Genomic DNA, 19,283 nt, shown 5'->3' with positions numbered 1-19,283 from the left:
AGTACCATCTTAGCGATGGCCATTTGCTCATTAACATAAGGGCAGTGTGTTCCAAAATGACACAGAGGACCTGAGTCCCTCCATGACCCTGCCAATATTATGCCAAAGCTGAAGCTCAAGTGTATGCGGTACATTAATACCCAAATATCTAAAGTAAGACATCTCCCATCATAGGCCAAAATTAGGTCATCTTTCCGCCATTGCCATGGCCAGAGAGGCGAGTGGGAACAGCAGGGATTTCCCACGTTGAAGCCAGAGAGACTGGAAAGGAACCCAAATTCTTCCAACAAGCCCAGCAACACTAGAACCACCCTCCGGGGAGACGACAGATAGAATAACGTATCATCAGCATACAATGAGATGACGTGCCGCACATCGGCAGCCAAAATTCCCCATTCCTGCATCTCCCATCACACCCAGACAGCCAACAGCTCCATCACAAGTGCAGATAGGAGAGGCGACAGCGGGCATTCCTGTCGAGCCCCCTGACCTACCGCCCAAGCCTCCCATCGATATCTACCCACCCTCACTCTGACACGTGATTCAGTGTAAAATAAGTGCACCCACTTGTGATAATGTGGCAATGAGATAAAGAGGTATCCCCAGTCCACTGTGTCAAAGGCCTTATCTAGATCAATAGTCATTGGCACCAATACTTCATCCTGGTGTGGCACCTCATGAAGGACGTGAGCCAGTCTCCGCAGGTTCAGCCCAGTGCTACAGCTAGGGATAAAGCCACACTGGTCTCTGTGTACCAGATTCAGCATATAGGGTGCCAAGCGCATAGCAAACACCTTACAGAGGATATTCATGAATGCATACATGTCAACTGGACATTCATATAATAATTCATTATAAAAACCTGCAGACAGTTCATGGTTATACATTTGGAATAATAAGCATGTAATTAAAGACAGAAAGATAATGTGCAATCAACTGAAGGAGGTTTCTGGGTCTCATCAGGTGTAAAGATAATAATTTTGGCATGTAAACTGGATTTAGATAACTTGGGGCCAGATGTAGGTAGCCAAATACCGGTCGGTAACGGCCGAATTCGGCCGTTACCGACCGGTATTTGGCTTTTGACATGTAGGGGGACGGAAACAGGGCAAATCGGTAATTTTACCGATTCGGTAAATATACCGGTCGGTAAATTTACCGACCGGTATTTTTACAGAATCGGTAAAATTGATATGTAGGTGGGACTCTTCTGAGTCCCACAAGCCCTACAAAATTTGTATTTTACCATCAAATTCAATTTGATGGTAAAATACCGATTCAGGTGTGCATGCACATGTGTGCATGCACACCTGTGCCATATGACAGGCAGACCTGCCCTTAGGGCAGGTATGCCTGCCACATGGCCCCCGAACCTTTTTTGGGGGTGCTAGAGGGTGTCAAAGTGACACCCCCTGCACCCTTGTCAAAATCGATATTTACCGATTCGGTAAATACCGACGTGTAATGCCCATTCATTCCTATGGGACTTCATACAGATTTTTATCGATTCGGTAAATGGAACATCTGGATGTTCCTACATACCCCCCTTCTTATTTACCGATTCTTAATTACCGAATCGGTAAAATTCGGTAATTAAGAATCGGTAAATAAGTTCTACCTACATCTGGCCCATAGTGATCTCTTTTTATAGCTAAGGAAACAGGTGTAGCAGTTAGTATCAAGCCTACGGTTAGAAGCATATTGCCTTCCACCAGAATTGAAAAGTTACAGCGTGCACATGTTTCCAGATAGAAGTAACCATGTGAAAGGCTACAGCTCATAGTGGGTCCACCAGTCTATGACCTTGAGTAAGCTCAGACCAAGCTGGAGCAACTCTACCTAGAAAAATAGTTGAAAACGAAAACACTGTGTTGATTTAAAACATTGCATTAATCTGATTCCATTAGCTCGGCCTTTTTGGATCTGGCTTGCAGGACTATATCTGTACCAATTGTTTTAAATATACATAGGGTGTGCTTTGGCTCCACCCAGTTGTGCCACATTCCAGGCAGTGCCTCCATTAGAATGCATGAGGGACTATTTTACATCCAAAAAGTACACTGAATCATCATGCTCCTTGTCAGATCCAGTTTTTTTCCCCTTATATGCTTTATATACTGAAAGCAATCCATTTTTTGGGTGCAATTTTTCCTATTGCTATTAACCTCAGTATTGGCAGGCATTAAAGTGATAAACTGTATTGTGCTTGCAACACATAATCCACATTTTTAAATGCCTTTGTTAACATGCTTTAGCATTTAAAACGTAGACCTATGGGCTTTGGCCATGCCTGTTCTTCTTTTATTTAGTGTAATGATGTTGCTGGTATGTATATTCCTGGGGCACCATTTATGAAAAGTGACGCATTGCTGCGTGAAAACAGCGATGTGCCACTTTTAATTGTACCCTCTTACCACATACTGGATGCGTCATATTTACAGTATGGCGCATCATTGCGCAAGAAGTTACAGATACGTCAGTATTTCTGACATATCTGTAAGCGCAAAAATGATGCATTGCTGGAGTGTGTCACGAAAGTGACGCAACTCCAGCAATGGGTCATTTCACATGGGCAAGTCCCATTTCAAATGTTCCTGCATCAGTCTTACGCCTGCTGTGAGGCAGGCATAAGATATTGACGCATTTGCGTCCTAGAAGTGACGCAGTGAAATCCCATAGATTTCACTGCATCTATTCTACGAGGCTTACTTGCGTCAGAATGCCCCCTGCATACATTATACCTGGCGGAGGTACAATGTGGCACGGGGTTTTCAAAGTGACACATCTACCTAGATGTGTCACTTAGTAAATATGACGCAACATGGCTCATTTTTTACCCTGCTGGTGCATCACAAAAAGTGACGCACCGTCAGTGAAAAAGTGACGCACCGGCGACACAAAAGTGACGCAAGTGCTCATAAATAAGCCACCTAATATCTAAGCGGAGTTTACTTTTGCACCTTGCTAAAGTTAGTGGACTTGATTTCAGATTATCCTAATATATCAGAATAAAAAGTTGTGGTTTATCTCAAAGGTTTTGTTCTATTAGAAAGAGGGTGGGCACAAGGCAAAACTTCTACGGGCAGCCTACAACGGAGCAAAATAACACGAGTGCAAAACGCAAACAGGGGGCGACAAGTGTCACAAATCTACCAGAGGGACAACAAGTATAGTCAACTGAAAAAGGCTGATATAACATGAAAACAGCCCTAGTGTCAGCAGTGGGATGAGCCCTTGCCAAAGGAAGCAACTGCGCCTCCCCCGCCCCGCATGCTGGTCAAAGTTATTATAATACAACTATCAGGGTTGAGCGGGGCTGTGGTGCCACTGCTCCTGGTGCACTAATGGTAAGCGAAGGATGACTTGTGCAGTTAGACACAGCACCACAGTACACAGTACACAGGGAGGGGTCAGTTTAACAACCACAATTCCAGCCCCTCACCACCCTTGGGGCAGGGATGGCCCCCAGGCTCTGCCTTTTGCGGGTCTCCTGGCTTTCAAAGCTTGGGTGAGCAATCAATGGATCTGGACAGGACAACTGAGGTCCTGCAAAGGTGACAACTTCCTTCAATCCTCTGAAACGGGCCAGTGATTGGATGAGCGGAGATCCACAGAAGTAACTTCACTTTTTTTAAACATTGTACATATCCGTGTAATTAATTAGAATGTAGGCGTGCCTAGATCAGTGGTCGAAGTGCATAAAAACCAAGAAATGGCCGCCATTGGTCCCCGAAGTGCTGTTTACTTAACCGCATACGCGCTAGCGGTTTTCCTGCTGCGCGCTGCGATTTTGAAAATCGCGCGTTACGTGACAAAGTCACCTCGTCATGCGCGTAGCACAGGTAACGCCCATGACGAGCTGACTTTGTCATGCGCGTCGAAGGGGTTAAGTAAATAGTTCTCTGGAACTGCTAATGGAAGCTATGGAGTAAGGACACAAATAAGAGGGGCAGTCCTTATGGGAGATAACAACAGGAGACAGGGAGGTACTAAGGGGTGACTACTAAGCTTATTGACAAATCAAAAACCATCATTTACAAAGGACAGGAAGATGAGCCAATTGTAAAGATGGGCGGAACATGGGTGTAGCTTATTGAACAGATCCTGAATACAGCATATCTCGAAGGTGCCTTGGCGAGACCAAAAAAAATAATATTTTAAATACATGGATGAGCAGTTTCTACATCACAACCCCGCACTGGCTTCTCCTGAGGCCCGGAGTTTCAGGGAAGCTGCCGTGGCACCAGCAGATGCAGCATCAACTGGTGGCCAATGAGCCAAACCGCACCAGACATGAAAGACTGCTGCCAGAGCACAGGTACTTGTCCAGAAAAAAAGCCGTCCTGCCACCCAACAATAGCTGTGGTGACATCCATTGCAGCATTAAAGAAAACACTACCCCAGCCAAGAATGCTGCCATAAGTTCTGTGGAAACCGAGACAGTGAAACCAAAGGCAGCTCCTTTCTGATCCCCAAGGAGAAGATATCAGCACTGCAAGGCCCCACCAATCAACCAGCAACACACTGAATGCCACATACCCACCAGTGTTCTCCTGCCACCATCACATGCTGCAGGAGCATTCAAACAGTTGTCAGGTCCAAGAGTAAGGTGTGCCCCTAGAAGAAAGACTGCCTGCTCAAGCCTTACTGCGCTCGCACAAGAGATAGACTGACACATGGCCTAGCGAGGCGCACCCTCAGAGACAAATGGCTGGGAATGCCGGAGAGTGGGCCTCTGCCACTACTGCAAGTGAGAAGAGATGGGGCACCCTCACAGAAACAAAACAAGTTACAGTTAGTGCCTGGTTGCCCACCAGGTGCCCGCAAAACAGACACTGCACATGCCCAGTGCTCCCCAGAGAAAAGAGGCGAGTAAAGCCTAGGTTGGCCTTAATGCAGAAGGGAGAGGCTCTACACCTCCACTGCACCAGCACCTCCCGCAGTGTGCCAGAGACAATCCAGGGAGTGCGCCAAAACTGCCATAAGACTACATCGTACGCTGGCCCAGTACAGGCAGGAGGAGAGCCACAAGTCCTCAAGTGGCAAGATGTCACCACCACAACACAGAGAAGAGAATGCAGCACAACGCCACATCATGAAAGAGGAGAAGAGTGTCCTCCCCCACACTGCCTCAAGATAAAGTCGCCAGTGGCCCAATTCATACAAGAGGAGAGCCGCACACTCCAAGTGGCAAGCCACCACCGCATCTCCCTTCTGCACGTGGAAACCATTCCCAGAAGAGGGAACACCGGAGTAGGAGCTTCAAGAAGATCCCTGAAGAGGGAACACATGAGACAAGTGGCTGGATGCCACCCAGCAACCAGGAGGGATAAGAGAGAAAAGCGACTGAATTCTTGTCTGCGTGGTCCAGAGACCATTGAATGTTGCTAGGCCCTGTTTTTCCTGTTTGGAAGATGGTGCATGCCATTGCACCCAAAGGAAGAACTGAAAAGAAAAATGACCATCCCGTCACTATGAAGAACCGGACAAACACACGTGCGCTGGAGAGAATAACAAGGGTAGAAGTACAAGGACTTGTATCACTACAAGCAAAGCGTACACCTGCATACACAACTCAGGCAGAGCAACATTCCTGGGGACAAAGCTCACGCGTCTCTCTCCCTACGCTTCCAAGTGCGACTGTCAGTTCCTGAGAGTTGGCAGTTTGAGTCAGATGGCATCCCTAATCGCGACTGCAGATGCCATGGGAGAAGAATGGCGCCGCAACTAGCAGGAGATATGGAAGTGTGACCAGCAGGTCTACACCAGGAAGCTGACGACCGAACAAGTTCAGGAGGGAAAGTAGTGGGAATCCGGGCCTGAAGCTGAATAAAACTTGAGCTGCGGAGGCAGCGCATCCAGACACACAAACAGAAGGCCGACTAAGTGACACAACATGAGAACGGCTTGGCAACCACCCAGTGGGAGACAGAGAGTAAGCCACAAGCATGCACAGAGTCTCTGCCTCATGCTTCTCAGCGTGTTCACCATGCCACTGTCACAACAGCTCAGTAACCCAGGAAATCCAAGCGCAAGGATGCAGATGCCTCACCAAATGAAATGGAAGTTCCTGGCCACCCCCACTTCCGGTGATCGACTCAAGAATGAAGGCCTGCAACCATCACGGCAAGCCATCACCAAATGTCGTCCAGATTCACCACATGGCTGGCAGCTCCATCACGCCAGTCCTTGTCAAGTGCATCAAACACCCATCCACCCCTGATATTTGTGCGAGCGACTAGGCACTGGCTCCTCATTGGTCTTGCTGCTGCAGGAGTGGTTTAGGAAGAAAGATGTACAGGAGGTCTGAGCGCCACTCATGATGAAAATTGTCTCTGAGTGAGAAAAGCTCTGGCAATGTATGCGTGTAGAATTGCTGACTTTTACTTTCTCGCCAGTGGTAAACAGATCTAACCAAGGTTCTTCCCTGGCTTGGAAGAAACCTTGCACCACCTCTGGACGGATGTCCATTTGTAATCTGCTAGACTTCGATGGCTGAATTTACTGGCTCAAGTATTTAGAATGCCTGCTAAATGTTGAACAATCAGGTAAATACCCTGACCATCAGCCATGACATGGCTATAGAGTTGTCTGTGAACACCTGCACCAGCTTTTCTGGGATCAAAGGAAGAAAGGCTTTCAATGCCAGTCAAATCGCCTGCAGCTCCAATAAAATGACATGGAGCTGAGATTTCGCCGGAGACTAAAGCCCTCGGATCTCCACCTCTCCCAGATGACAGCCCAAGCCCATGAGTGACGCGCCTGTCACTACAGTCAGCTCTGGATAGGGGAGGGAGGGGGGTCTGCTGCTGACCTAATCAGGGTCTCTCACCCGCCACTGCAGGTCGTTAGCAGTTCCCTTTGAGATCTGCCCCAGGTTGGAGATATTTTCCTGATGCCGGGCTCACGGGGACATCAGGTCCCACTACAGTGAAAATGCTGTATTACATGGTGTAGTTGTGTGACCGCACAGTGTAATAAACTAAAGAACCTCTTATGGATCAGTAGATTTTGTTTTTTAAACCCTGGCCTCAACCCTGGATAGCGGTGGCTGTGGACTGCAATGAACTAGTGTAAACTATTTAAACTGCACCACAACAATTGAAGATGAAATAATTGAGACACTCAAGAATTCTGACACCAATTTATAAAATGAAATCAGATTTTTTAATGGATTTTTAGACACCTAAACAAAAAAGATCTACCAGAGAGTTCCATAGAAACAAATTTTACAAGGCAGAGCAAATAAAAGTATGCACTTTTTATTCAATCGCAAACAAGCATTGGCAAATTCAACATATTTGACATTTATAAACGTTTTGAACAAGAACTTTGGCAATTTGTATAGCAGCCGGTTAGAGTTACTATGGCAGAACGACTCTGCCAGGTTGCCAGTCAGGGGGACCAACAAGGCCATCAAAAATAGTTACAGCCAAGGTAGAAGCACTGTTCAATCAGTTTTAGGCACTTTTAACTCCTTGTCATAGACACCTATGGAGGTGGTCTTGATACGAGGGATACAGGATGTGGAAGTAGATCAAGAATGCTGTAGATGCAACTACGACTGGGGTAAATGTCCCTCAAATTCCTCTTAAGTCTGCCAAACGTCCAGTCGGCACTGGACTACCAGTCATCCGGTGTCTTGTTCACTGCAGAATCCTTCCTGGGGCTGTAAATTGCCTTCTAGATGATCAAGCTGCACTGCAAAGATTCTCCCGGGTCCAGCAGGTTTATTAGCAAACTTTTGAGTGCCAGGTCCTGGTCTCTGGTGCTGCATGGCGACAAGGAGTAGTGATCCGCAGATTTAGGTCACTAACTCACCCTTGTAGGACTCTTGAGCTGTTGTTGTCCTGTACTGTGAATAAAAGGTCAACAAACTGACCCTTGGAGTCTCTTACTTTGGCTGGGCTTGAGAAACAATTTTCCACGAGCAGGACACAGCAGGCACAATTCCTTCTCCTTTGCTAGGCATCAGGTGCAGCAGATGCAGTCTTCGTCGGTGCAGCCTCCCTTCTCTGGAAACTTGGTGCACCAGGGTAGTCTTTCTTCCAGTCAAGGCACGATCTGAGTTCAAGGTACCATGGGTGCCTTTGTATGCTCTGCAAGTGCCCTACAGGTAGGATGTGGTTCCTTCTTGGCTTTTGGGTATCCCAGGATGAACTATTCTGTTCACTTCCAAAATGGAAGTCTACTTTCTTGGCATCCATAGCTCCCTACCCCACCTAGAGGGGTGTTTATAAAGGGGCATACAGGCCCCTGGAAAACAGGTTTGGCAGCTGGTTACTCCTTCCCTGCAGTTGCCTGCTGCCAGTCTGTCAGCAGCGCAGGAGTGCGCATTCTAGGGCCCACCCCAACCCAGCAGAGCTCCTCTTGCCCGCTCTCCTGGTCTCCAGCCTGTCTCCTTGTGGTAAGATTCATCTGGTACCCGAGTGCGCTTGTGGTTGCGTCGCCCTGGGAGCTCGAGGTACACATAAGGAGGTGTGTAGGGGAATGCATTCATGTGTCCATTGCAGGGATGTGCTTTATTGGCCCAATGACATACACTGTTCCTAAGGTCTCGCTAACCCTGCCAATAAACATTTATTTTCCCTTTCTTTGCAGTCCTGAGCGTAGGATATACATGTCCCAGCTGCCCCAGAGACGGCCATCTTGGATGTGTTCTGTGTCCTGAGGAGAATCTGTCAAGAGATCCAAGTGAGTTCGAAACACGTTGACAGTTCTTTTTGACCAAACAGAGGTTCATGTGGATGTAATAGCACTCGTGCTCACATACCATCTTTGTTCCTTTTTTGTTCATTACAAATGACTGAGCAAAGTAGGGTCACCATTTGGTCACTACCTCTAAAACTAGTTAAACATAAATAAGTTAGATACTGCTCAGAGGTATTGGTTGTTTATGTGATTGTGGGTCAAAGAACCTGTGCAGAACCAGAGCTACATATGTGGTCTATGTTAATGTATCGTAATGTGATATGTTTGTATATTGCCAATATATTGTATCATTAAATTTATTGTTTTTATTTGTCTGGTTGTGCTCTTAGTGTATCTTCAAACTTCTAAAAAAAAATGGTGTATGTTGTAAAATTAAAAAATTGGTTCCTTTAAAAAAACAATCCAAAACAAACAAAATTAATTAAAAGCAAAGAAAATAAAAATACATTTTCAGATCAGAATGATTAGGTTGTTTGATCTTTGAATGAAGGATGAATGAATGATCTTCAGTATTGGCACTTCTTCTGTTGGTTCCTAGTTTAGTGGCCTAGCCTTACTGATGAACCCCTTGGCTGCGGGGCCGATTCCCCCGTTGTGCTGGGGGCAGGGGGGCGCGCACAGCGCCCCGGTGGTCATGACGAGCTGAGCTCGTCATGAGCCGCGTTTCTCGTGTGCTCATGACCAGCTGAGCACGTCATGACCACACCCGTTCGTTAGAATGCCCAGCACAGCAGGGTAATTAGCCCCGCACCTGAGCGTTCTAACAGTCATGACGAGCTCAGCTCGTCATGAGCACACGAGAACCGTGGCTCATGACGAGCTGAGCTCGTCACGAGCGTCGGAGGCGTTAAGGGCCAAACCCTTTTGTGATTTGCACTTCTAAAAGAGGCATTTTTAAACATGCAATGTGAAAACCAACTTCACTAAAAGATGTATTTTTGAATTGTCAGTTCATGGACCCCAAACTCCAAATCTCTATCGCTTCACATATGGAAGTTACACTTGTAAGAGATTACAAGGCTGCTCCAATGATAACCTATGGGCGATACAGTCCTTGCAATACTGAAAAAAGAATTAGCAGTATTTCACTATCAGGACATATAAAACACACCAGTAAATGCCCTACCCTTTAAATACACTGCACCATGGCCATGAGGCTACCTTGGGGTGCTTTACATGTATTAAAAGAGAAGATTTGGGCCTGGCAAGTGGGAGCACTTGCCAGGTTTGCATGGCAGTTAAAATCTGCACTCACAGATACAGCAATGACAGTTCTTAGACATGTTTGCAGGGATACTCATGTGGGTGGCACAACCTGTGCTGTAGGCCTACTAGTAGCATTTGATTTACAGGCCCGGGGCACACCTGGTGCACTTTACTAGGGACTTACTAGTAAATCATATAAGGCAATCATGGAAAAACCAATCACCAATACTATTTAAGCAGAGGACATATGCACTTTAGCACTGGTTAGCATCGGTAAAGTACCCAGAGTCCTAAAACTAAAAAAAAGAAAAATAAGCAGAGGAAGGCAAAACATTTGGGGATAACCCTGTAAAAAGGGTGAGTTCCAACAGCATGGAACAAGATGCTGTAACATTTAAGATCACAATCATACCACTTTCATTTTCAAAAGACAATTAAAAACATACCTGTTCCGTCTTCAACTAGAGGATATTCAGCAATTCAACTACAACCATGGCCTTTTTAATTTCGTGCCTTTCTTGTTCCTGATGCCTCACAACTTTGTGTCCAAGTACCTGGATGCCTCTCGAGAGGTCATATATCCACTATACAAACTTCAAGTACAAATACTGACAGAGTTCAACACTGATCAGGCCAGTGCTCCATTCTAATACTCACTTGAATACTACTGGACTGGGAACAGTAGCTCAGTAAAAAATTCATCTGTGCCCTCTTTCTGTAGTTTTCCAGTGGTTTGTTTTACAAAAACAATACATGTATTGAATAATTCAACGCCACCGGACTTTGATCACGACTGAGGCTTGATTAAAGTTAAAGTCACCACAAAGAGCCACTTTACTACACCACCATAAGAAACCACAAAAGGGTGCAGGATTACGACAAAGGGTCTCAAAGTCGTCTTGCTGCTATGGCAGGAGGAGCACCAAAACAACAAAACATCATTTGTCCTGGTTCTATGAAAATCCTTGCTCTGACACTTATTGTGAAGTATATTAGTATCAAATACACAAGCTGTGTTTATGGAATCTTACATACATATGGGAACAAGTACTTAGTATCAAGCAAGCAATATGGGTGAACAGTGATTTGATAGAAGAAACATCAGTCCTGGGAGTTCATCTCTGTGCTTGGAGGAGATGTACCTTATTGTCAGGTTAAACCCTCCTTTCATGGCTCCAGTTCATCCGGCACTGGGAACGGTTCTACATTGGAGCCAGGGTTCATCTGCTGACTGGAATACACGTGGTCTTCATTTTTGGAGGTTGGCTCCTTAGCCCCGATGCACTTCAGATTCACTGTAGGAAAGAACACATATTAATTGGTCCCAAAATACAGCAAGCAGTGGAGGATAGAATCATTATGAAACATATTACACTGTTGCTGCATGACCACTAGTCATGAAACCCCACAACAAGTCAGAACCTTTCAGTAAACAAATCTTTATTATTAGTTTAATCAGCTTTATTTACAATAAATGTATATACAGGTGAATATAAATACAACAAAATATAAATGAAGCCAACAAAAATATTAAATCCTGGATACGAAACTAAAGCTGTTTAAATATGTATGAATTTCATCAGGAAAGAGAGGAAGAGAGAGAAGAAAAGAAGAGAGGGGGAGGAAAAAGTGAAAATTAAGTGACGACCAATAACATAACTAAAAGTAATAAAGAGAATGCCTTTTAAGAAGAGAAAATGGTAACAAAAGAAAATAGAGGTAAGCAAAGCAGAGAGAGTAGGAGTTCATGGAGGTTTACAATTTTCAGAAAGCATAGAATTCATATTTAGCTAAGCTATTTTGTCTAAAAAGTTTGTTAACCCCTCTGCTGCTCGCCCTTTTCCTCCCCCTGTGTTAAGCCTTTTAGACTATTTGGGGAAATTTGTGAGTAAGCCTCTGTAACGTTTTGGCCACATAAGGTATTCACGCCAAATTTGAGTCATTTTCTTCCAACATCTAGTGGATTCTAAAGGTACCCAGGGTTTATGGATTACCCTGGAGGGGATCGAGAAATGCGCCAAAATACAGCTAATTAATGTTTTTTTTAATTTTTAGAAAAAAGTGCTACAGACGAAAGCATCTGTTTTTTCCCTGCAAAATGTATTCACAAAGGGTTTGTGTTGCTAAAATCACTATTTCCCAGCATTCGGGAATTCAGGCAGACATTTTCAGGATACCAAAATGTTAAACATAGTTTTGGCATTTTACAGGGACATAGTGTTTTTTTCCTATTTTTTGGGCTTTCAACCTCTTTCCAGTCAGTGGTAGAGATGGGTGCGAAAGCAATAACGGATCCCATAGAACTATACATTTCTGCAAAGTAGACACAATTCTGAATTCAGCAACGGGTAATTTGTGTCAAACTTTCAAGGTGTTCTGTAGAAACTAACAATTGAAATAAGAAAATATTGAAATTGGGTTGGAAAAAACATCCATTTGTGCCAACGTTTTCACCTGTAACGTCTTGTAAGTATGGCAGATTTTTGGTAGCAATATACCGTTACATCTCCTGAACTCTTCTGGTTGCGGGGATTGATAGGACTTGTAGGTTCCTTAAGAACCTGAGGTACCCGCAGCCAAAAACTGAGCTGCGTCTTGCACTGGTTCTTCATTGTGGATGGGTATTTAGACACTTCTGAAAACTAGACACCAGGGGGGGGGTCCATGGAGGTGTGGCTTGCGTGGATCCCCCAAAGTTTTCCTACCCAGAATCCCCTGAAAACCTCAAATTTTGCTGAAAAAAATCAGATTTTTCTCAAATCTCTGTGTGGGAAAGTTGTGGGATCACTGGGCTGACACAAACTTCCTACCACCCAGCATTCCGCCAGGTCGCCCATAGAAATGAACCTCACTTCTGTGGGTAGGCCAAGTATCTGTGGCAGGAAAGGGTCCAAAATGTATTGTGGAGACATCAAAAGGATCTTCCACCAAACAACCAATTTTTGCAAGGGGGCACCTGCGTTTTTGGTCCCGGATTCGGCTGCCATCTAGGCAAACCTACCAAACCCAGACATTTCTGAAAACTAGACACCCAGGACAGTCAAGGGATGTGAGGCTTGCGTGGATCCCCCAACATTTTCCTACCTCAAACTCCCTACAAACCTCACATTTTGCGATAATTAGCTGAGATAGTCCCACGAGCACCGAATCACTGAAACTAGCCGATCGGCTCATTTCAGTTTCATATGTAACAACGTCAGCGCGCCATGCACGCCATCGTCATTACATATGAAACAAAAAGAATGCCTCAGGATCTTGGGGAAGCTCTGCCTTTTATTAAATGCAATATTGAGGTACATTTCCATTTAAATGTAACTTGCTGAAAAGCTAACAGAAGGTCCAACCATCCAATCTTATGAACACTTGACATGGTGAACTCATGTAGGTGACCAAGAAAAACAAATATAGGCCATTTACTACATTGTACCTCAAAGTATAACATTTATATAATTTGCAACCAGACTTTCTTCCAAAATGATGCAGTAGGAGGGCATAGAAAAAGAAGACCACAAAACCAACAAGCCCTATTACGAGTGATGGAGAATTTAGCAATAGAAGTTGGAGTATGTGATATGGGGAACATCCTTTAAAACGCGGATGTTACCCCGCGCTACCATTACGACGCGTCTCTTACAACGCAAGTCGTAACCACGACTTGCGCTGGAGGGCGCTCAAGGACAAGGAATAGTTCATTTACTATTCCAACAGCTTCCCTACTATCCACGGGGACAGGTGTTGGAATAGTAAATTAAACGATTCCTAAGTCCGCACCCTACAGCGCAAGTCGTGGTATCGACTTGCGTTGTAAAACACGCGTTGTAACGGTACGCGTGGTAATAGCCAGCGTCGTACCGTCATACATCCATATGATATATATATGATATAATCTGTGATATACAAAGAATAAAAATTGGCTAGTGGCCGCCATTCTAGAAATCTTAAATACTCTTGACCAGATTTTATTCTGGAAGGTGACTGGCTAAGCACATCCAAATCTGCTGCCTATTGTGTTAGAACACATACCACAACACTCATGGAACGCGTCTTTAACATAGAGTAAAGCAAGGCATCATTTGACTGCCTTGCCTTACTCCAAATCTATGAGGCCAAGCAAAGTAATGCAAGGGGGCTTTTCATCGCATCAGATATGATTATGAAGCCTGCCCCACCGGAGCGTCACAATATTTTATGCTCTCTCTGCGCAACCCTTTTGTAAATGATCCCCAGAGAGTTATTTGTTTACCCACATTTCGACCAATTTGATGATCACTAGAAAAGCAACTTGCCATGAGTTATGTTTCCTGGCAGCTTTGTGCATTATTTTGGCTCACAAATGACAATGTTAAGGTCCCAAGGAGGAGACAACCCCTTTAGCTTGGGGGGAGGGCACAATTCCTTAGCCCCTCTAAAACAATCCTTTGTCACTAACATGGTGAAGAGGCCAATTGCTATAAGCAGCGATGGCAGTCACATGTCCTTGAGTAGAAGAGAGCTGAAGACCAGATTTAGCTAATTAAAGAATATATGATAATACCGTCTCTACTTGACCAGGCTTTCAGGACTATCCACATCTGGAGGCACCATGCACAGAATCTTTCCAATTTAAAGACAGACTAGTAGAAACCAAATGGTCTTTTTCATCTCCTTCAGTATAATCATGTAGTCATCTGGAAAATCCAATTGTATTTACTGTAGGAATTCAGAAGCCAGACTAGGATGTAGAATCATGCCTGACATTCTGAAAAGCAGGTCCAGTTTGAGCGGAAGTCTTCTGTGAAATTGAAGCGACAGGTAAAGAGGGTCTGGATATCACAATTGCCCCAATCAGTCTGCTGCAATAAGCATCATCTTCTTTCTGCACTGCGTCATTTTGATGATGGTTTTGGGAACCATAGGTATTATTGAAGAATGCGTAGGTGAATGTAATCGGCCAGTCTATTGTAAGGGTATTGGTCCTAAATATGGGCACTATGTAGATGATTTGAGGCATGACGTCAGTGAGCATCCATTTGTGCTCACTGTCTCCCATGAAGACGCTTCCCGCTAATGGCCAGGTCCATATCTAATGTGCTTCCCTCAGCGGCAAAAAAAAGGTTCCTGCGGCCCCCCAATGTGGGAGACCCCATGAGCTCCAGGAGGCCCCCACCCGCACTGGCAGGTCCCTGGTCTGAGAGCTCTGAACTGGATCCAGGGCGTTGTCAGCCCCCTGCAAGTACTTTTCAGGGAGCCCCTTCAAGTTTTGTTATGCCACTGACTTCCCTTGACAAGAATCTGGCACTTGTTCCTTTTGTCTTGTTGATATAGTGCATGGTGGCTGTGTTATTTGTCAGAATGAGTATCTTTTTCACCGATATCGATTAAACGAAAGGTAAACAGCTGTCAATGTAGGTATATTGATGTGGTATAGTTTCTGTGGAGAAGACCTTTTGGCTTGATCTGAACGCTCTCCCCTGTGGGCATTGGTTTTATTTAACTAACAATAAACATAAAATCAGATATGCATTATAAAATTATTTGGCATGCAGAAGGCAGGCAATACTTGCCTAATCAGAAGTATCTACAGATAACGAATCAGAACATGTGTTTCTGTTAGTGTAGGGTAGTATGTGTGAAGTACCCAGATCCAACCATATTTGACTCTATACTTATATTTTACAAATGTGCTGTTTCCTTATGTGCAGGTACCTCTGATTGCATGCCTAATAATTTTTAGTGCTGTTTCTACTTTAATGTTTTACATAATATGTTGATGGGAGAGTATTAACAAAGCAAACCCACCCTGACACATTCCTCGGATCATATTCTTCCAGTAGAGTAGGCAGAACATGTTGGCACCAAAAGAGTCATAGGACTATGAAATCCCAGTTGCCCCTGAACAGAGTCTTTTTTAATCTTTCCCATCCACCCGGCTAATAAAGGGAAACCTTAGGAGTGGATGAGGAATGTTCAACTTTAGCTCCCCGACTATTCACATACAAAGAGCTCCCTGGAATCCGTTTGAGCCCACTATGACCTTTAGGAGTCAGCGGGAACCCGATAATGAAACATGTCACTACTATAGTGAATGAGGGTTGAAAATAAAAAAGGATTATTTTTCCTTATTCCCACTTTCATGTGAAGTGGTACACACTCCACCATATCTTCTCTGGTTTGGCACAGGGATACTGTTTTGATTTACACTCCTTTACCCAACCAACGTACCCTGTTTAATACCAGCCCCCGCCAGTGCAGGTAAGAGTGATGAGGCGGTGGGGCCAGGTAGGTGGGAATTTTGACAGACGACGACGAGGAAAATGTTATTATTCATTTAACTTCTCCTCGTTGTCTGTCAAAACCGCCCCCAAACCCCGGCCCACTGCTCTCACCTGCAAAGGCCACAGCTTTTTAAAAAGCGACAGGACATCCATCCTACCATTATATCCCAAACTACTGATTGCATTATGTTTTTCTGCTTATGTGCCCTATTGCATTTCCTTTACTATATATTTTTTCATTTGTAATAGTGTTTCATTTAGTATTAATTGCACGTTTACTATATTACGCATACTTTATTATAGGTTGATAGTCCACCAATTGCTCATCTATCATGTATTAATGTGGATTATAATAGATGCAGATTTAAGTAAATGTATAACAGAATTTGTATACTAATTCTTGCATTTCCCATCTATAATTACAGGGTGCCACCTTGTCATAATAACAGGAAAGGATATTTAGGTACTATGCACAAGTATTTTTGGAGAGAGACATCTTCAGCTTTTCTCGGGATTTCAAGGGACTGAGAACATACTATCTGAAGGCCACAGGCTGGCAAAGCTGGACTTATCTATGCTTTTCACATCTTTGAACGCCATAAATGACCCAAACTGAGATCTTCTCTAAGCATAGGAGCTGCTCAAAAAGAATTTTATTACTTCTGGGCCAAGAAAGTTTAGCCTAAGGCAAGAAAGGGATGGATTCTTACCATGGCTGGTTTCACCATTCAATACTTGGATTTAATTAACACCACAGAAACACAATCTAATACGTTGCAATTCTTTTTAACGTACTGTTTAATGACCTGTTTAATTACCTCATTAAAGTGTATTCATATAGTCAATCAATCAATCACTCAGTCAATCAATCAGTCAATCAATCAATCAGGAATTTATAAAGCCCGAAGAACCAGGTCTTGAGGTTCTTCCTGAAGATGTGCAGGGTAGGGGAGCATCTGATGTTGACTGGGAGCTCTTTCCAGGCCTTGGCTGCGATGTAGGAGGAGGCTCTTTCACCTGCTCTGTTTCTGCAGATACGAGGTGTTTCTGCCAGGGCGAGGTAGGCGGAGCGGAGGTTCTTTTTGGGTACTTGAAGGAGACTCTTTCGTCAAGGTATTTGAGTCTGATGTTGTGGAGAGATTTGTAGGTGTGGGGGAGTAATTTGAAGGTTTCCCTCTTCTCGACGGGGAGCCAAGGGAGGTCTCATAGGTGTTGGGTCATGTGTTCGTGACGTGGGGTTGCGAGGACGAGTCTGGCTGCGGCGTTCTGGATGATTTGGAGCTTGTGCATGAGAATTCTGTTAATTCCGGCGTAGGGGGCATTGCCGAGTGTGTGGGTGACGGTCTTTCTGCATTCTACATTCTTCCATCGTTTGGCACATGGATACTGTTTTGATTTACACTCCTTTACCCAACCAACGTACCCTGTTTAATACCAGCCGCCGCCAGTGCAGGTAAGAGTGGTGAGGCAGTGGGGCCAGGTAGGTGGGAATTTTGACAGACGACGATGAGGAAAATGTTATTATTTATTATTTAACTTCTCGTTGTTGTCTGTCAAAATCGCCCCCACCCCGGCCCACCCCTATTTCTGCATTCAGGGGGCATCCATTTGATCATCTTGTGAGGATGCGAAGGCAGTTGAAGCTGGTGGAAGCGACAGAGTTGATCTGGCGGGTCATGGTGAGGGAGGAGTCAAGGATGATGCAGAGGTTCCGTGCATGGCATTGAAGGGGTGGTTGGGCTCCTGAGGGCGGGGGACACCAGGTGTTGTCCCAAGTGGTGGTGGAGTGACCAAGGACAAGCACCTCTGTCTTATCCGAGTTTAGCTTGCAGCAGCTGTTGTTCATCCAGGCTGCGACGTCCTTCATTCCTTCCTGGAAGCAGAGTCTGGTGTCTTCGGGTTCTTCATGAGGGAGAGGATGAGCAGGGTGCCGTTGGCACATGATACAATGCTGAGCCCATGCTGAGCTGAAGCTGAGCCTATGCTGAGCCCACTCTGTTGAAGAGTGTGGGGCTGAGTGAGGATCCTTGGGGTACTCCACAGTTGGTCTCTGTGGGTTTGAAGAGGAAGGATGGTAGTCTGACCCTCTGAATTCTGCAGGAGAGAAAGGATCGGATGCAGTTGAGGGTGGTTCCTTGTATCCCTGTGTCATGGAGTCTAGCTGCGAGAGTGAGATGTGAGACGATGTTGAAGGCTGCGGAGATGTCTAGTAGGATGAGGGCAGCCGCGTGGCCCTGGTTGAGTAGCATGCGGCTGTCGTCAGTGGCGGCAAGGAGGGCGGTCTCAGTGCTGTGGTTCCTGCGGAATCCGCACTAGGAGGGTCTAGTATGGCGTTCTGTTTGATGAAGGTAGTCATATGGGTGTTTAGGAGTCTCTCTGTGACTTTGGCAGCAAAGGTGAGGAGAGAGATGGGTCGGTAGTTTTTTAGGTCCATAGGGGCAGCCGAGCGCTTCTTGAGGAGTGGTTTGATTTCTGCCCACTTCCAGTTGTTAGGGAAAATGCCGGATTCGAAGGAGGTGTTAATGGTCCGGCCTAGTTCGGGTGCTATGACGGTGGTGGCTCTGTGGTAGCTGTGCAGTGTGCAGGGGCCAGTGGGGGCTCCTGGGTGGGTGTACTTCATGGTCGTGTCTTCAATGATGGCAGGATTCCAGGTGGTGATTGTCGACTGGTTGTCGGTGGTGGGGCGGGGGTGGTATCCAGAGTCTGTTCGCTGAAGTTGTCGTAGAGTGACTTGATTTTCAGGTGGAAGTAGGAGCTGAATCTGTTGCAGAGGTCCTGGGATGGTGTGACGTCCATGGCTTCGCTGGGGGGTTTGGTGAGCTGCAGTATGACATTGAAGAGTTCTTTGGCATTTGTTACGTTGGTGTAGATTTTGTTCTTGACAAAGTTTTACTTGGTGGCTCTTATGCGCTGGTGGTATTCATTCAGGGCACTCCTGTAGTTGTTCTGGTCTTCAGTGGTTTTTCTGTTCCGCCAAATTTTCTCAAGGCGTCTGCAGGAGTGCCTGGCTTCTTGGAGGTTTGTGGTGAACCAGGCGGCTTTCAGGGGCTGTTGTTTGCCGGGGTGGCGGAGGGGTGCCTGCTTGTTTGCGCATCTGGAGATCCAGTGGTG

At 45.3% G+C, this 19,283-nt stretch overlaps 1 long non-coding RNA gene across 1 annotated transcript in view; it reads right to left on the bottom strand.

Annotated features, from left to right (window-relative positions):
* LOC144773623 (uncharacterized) overlaps positions 1–19,283 on the bottom strand; it is a 36,029-nt gene that overhangs the window by 15,635 nt on the left and 1,111 nt on the right. The window contains exon 2 of the long non-coding RNA XR_013600036.1: positions 11,061–11,213. This is a non-coding gene — a long non-coding RNA (uncharacterized LOC144773623). The remainder of the gene's footprint in view (positions 1–11,060; positions 11,214–19,283) is intronic.

Source organism: Lissotriton helveticus, chromosome 8, assembly GCF_964261635.1.
Source record: "Lissotriton helveticus chromosome 8, aLisHel1.1, whole genome shotgun sequence".
Classification (NCBI taxonomy): Eukaryota; Metazoa; Chordata; class Amphibia; order Caudata; family Salamandridae; genus Lissotriton; species Lissotriton helveticus.
Note: the sequence above shows the minus strand (reverse complement) of the source record. Positions and strands in the feature narration are given on the sequence as shown.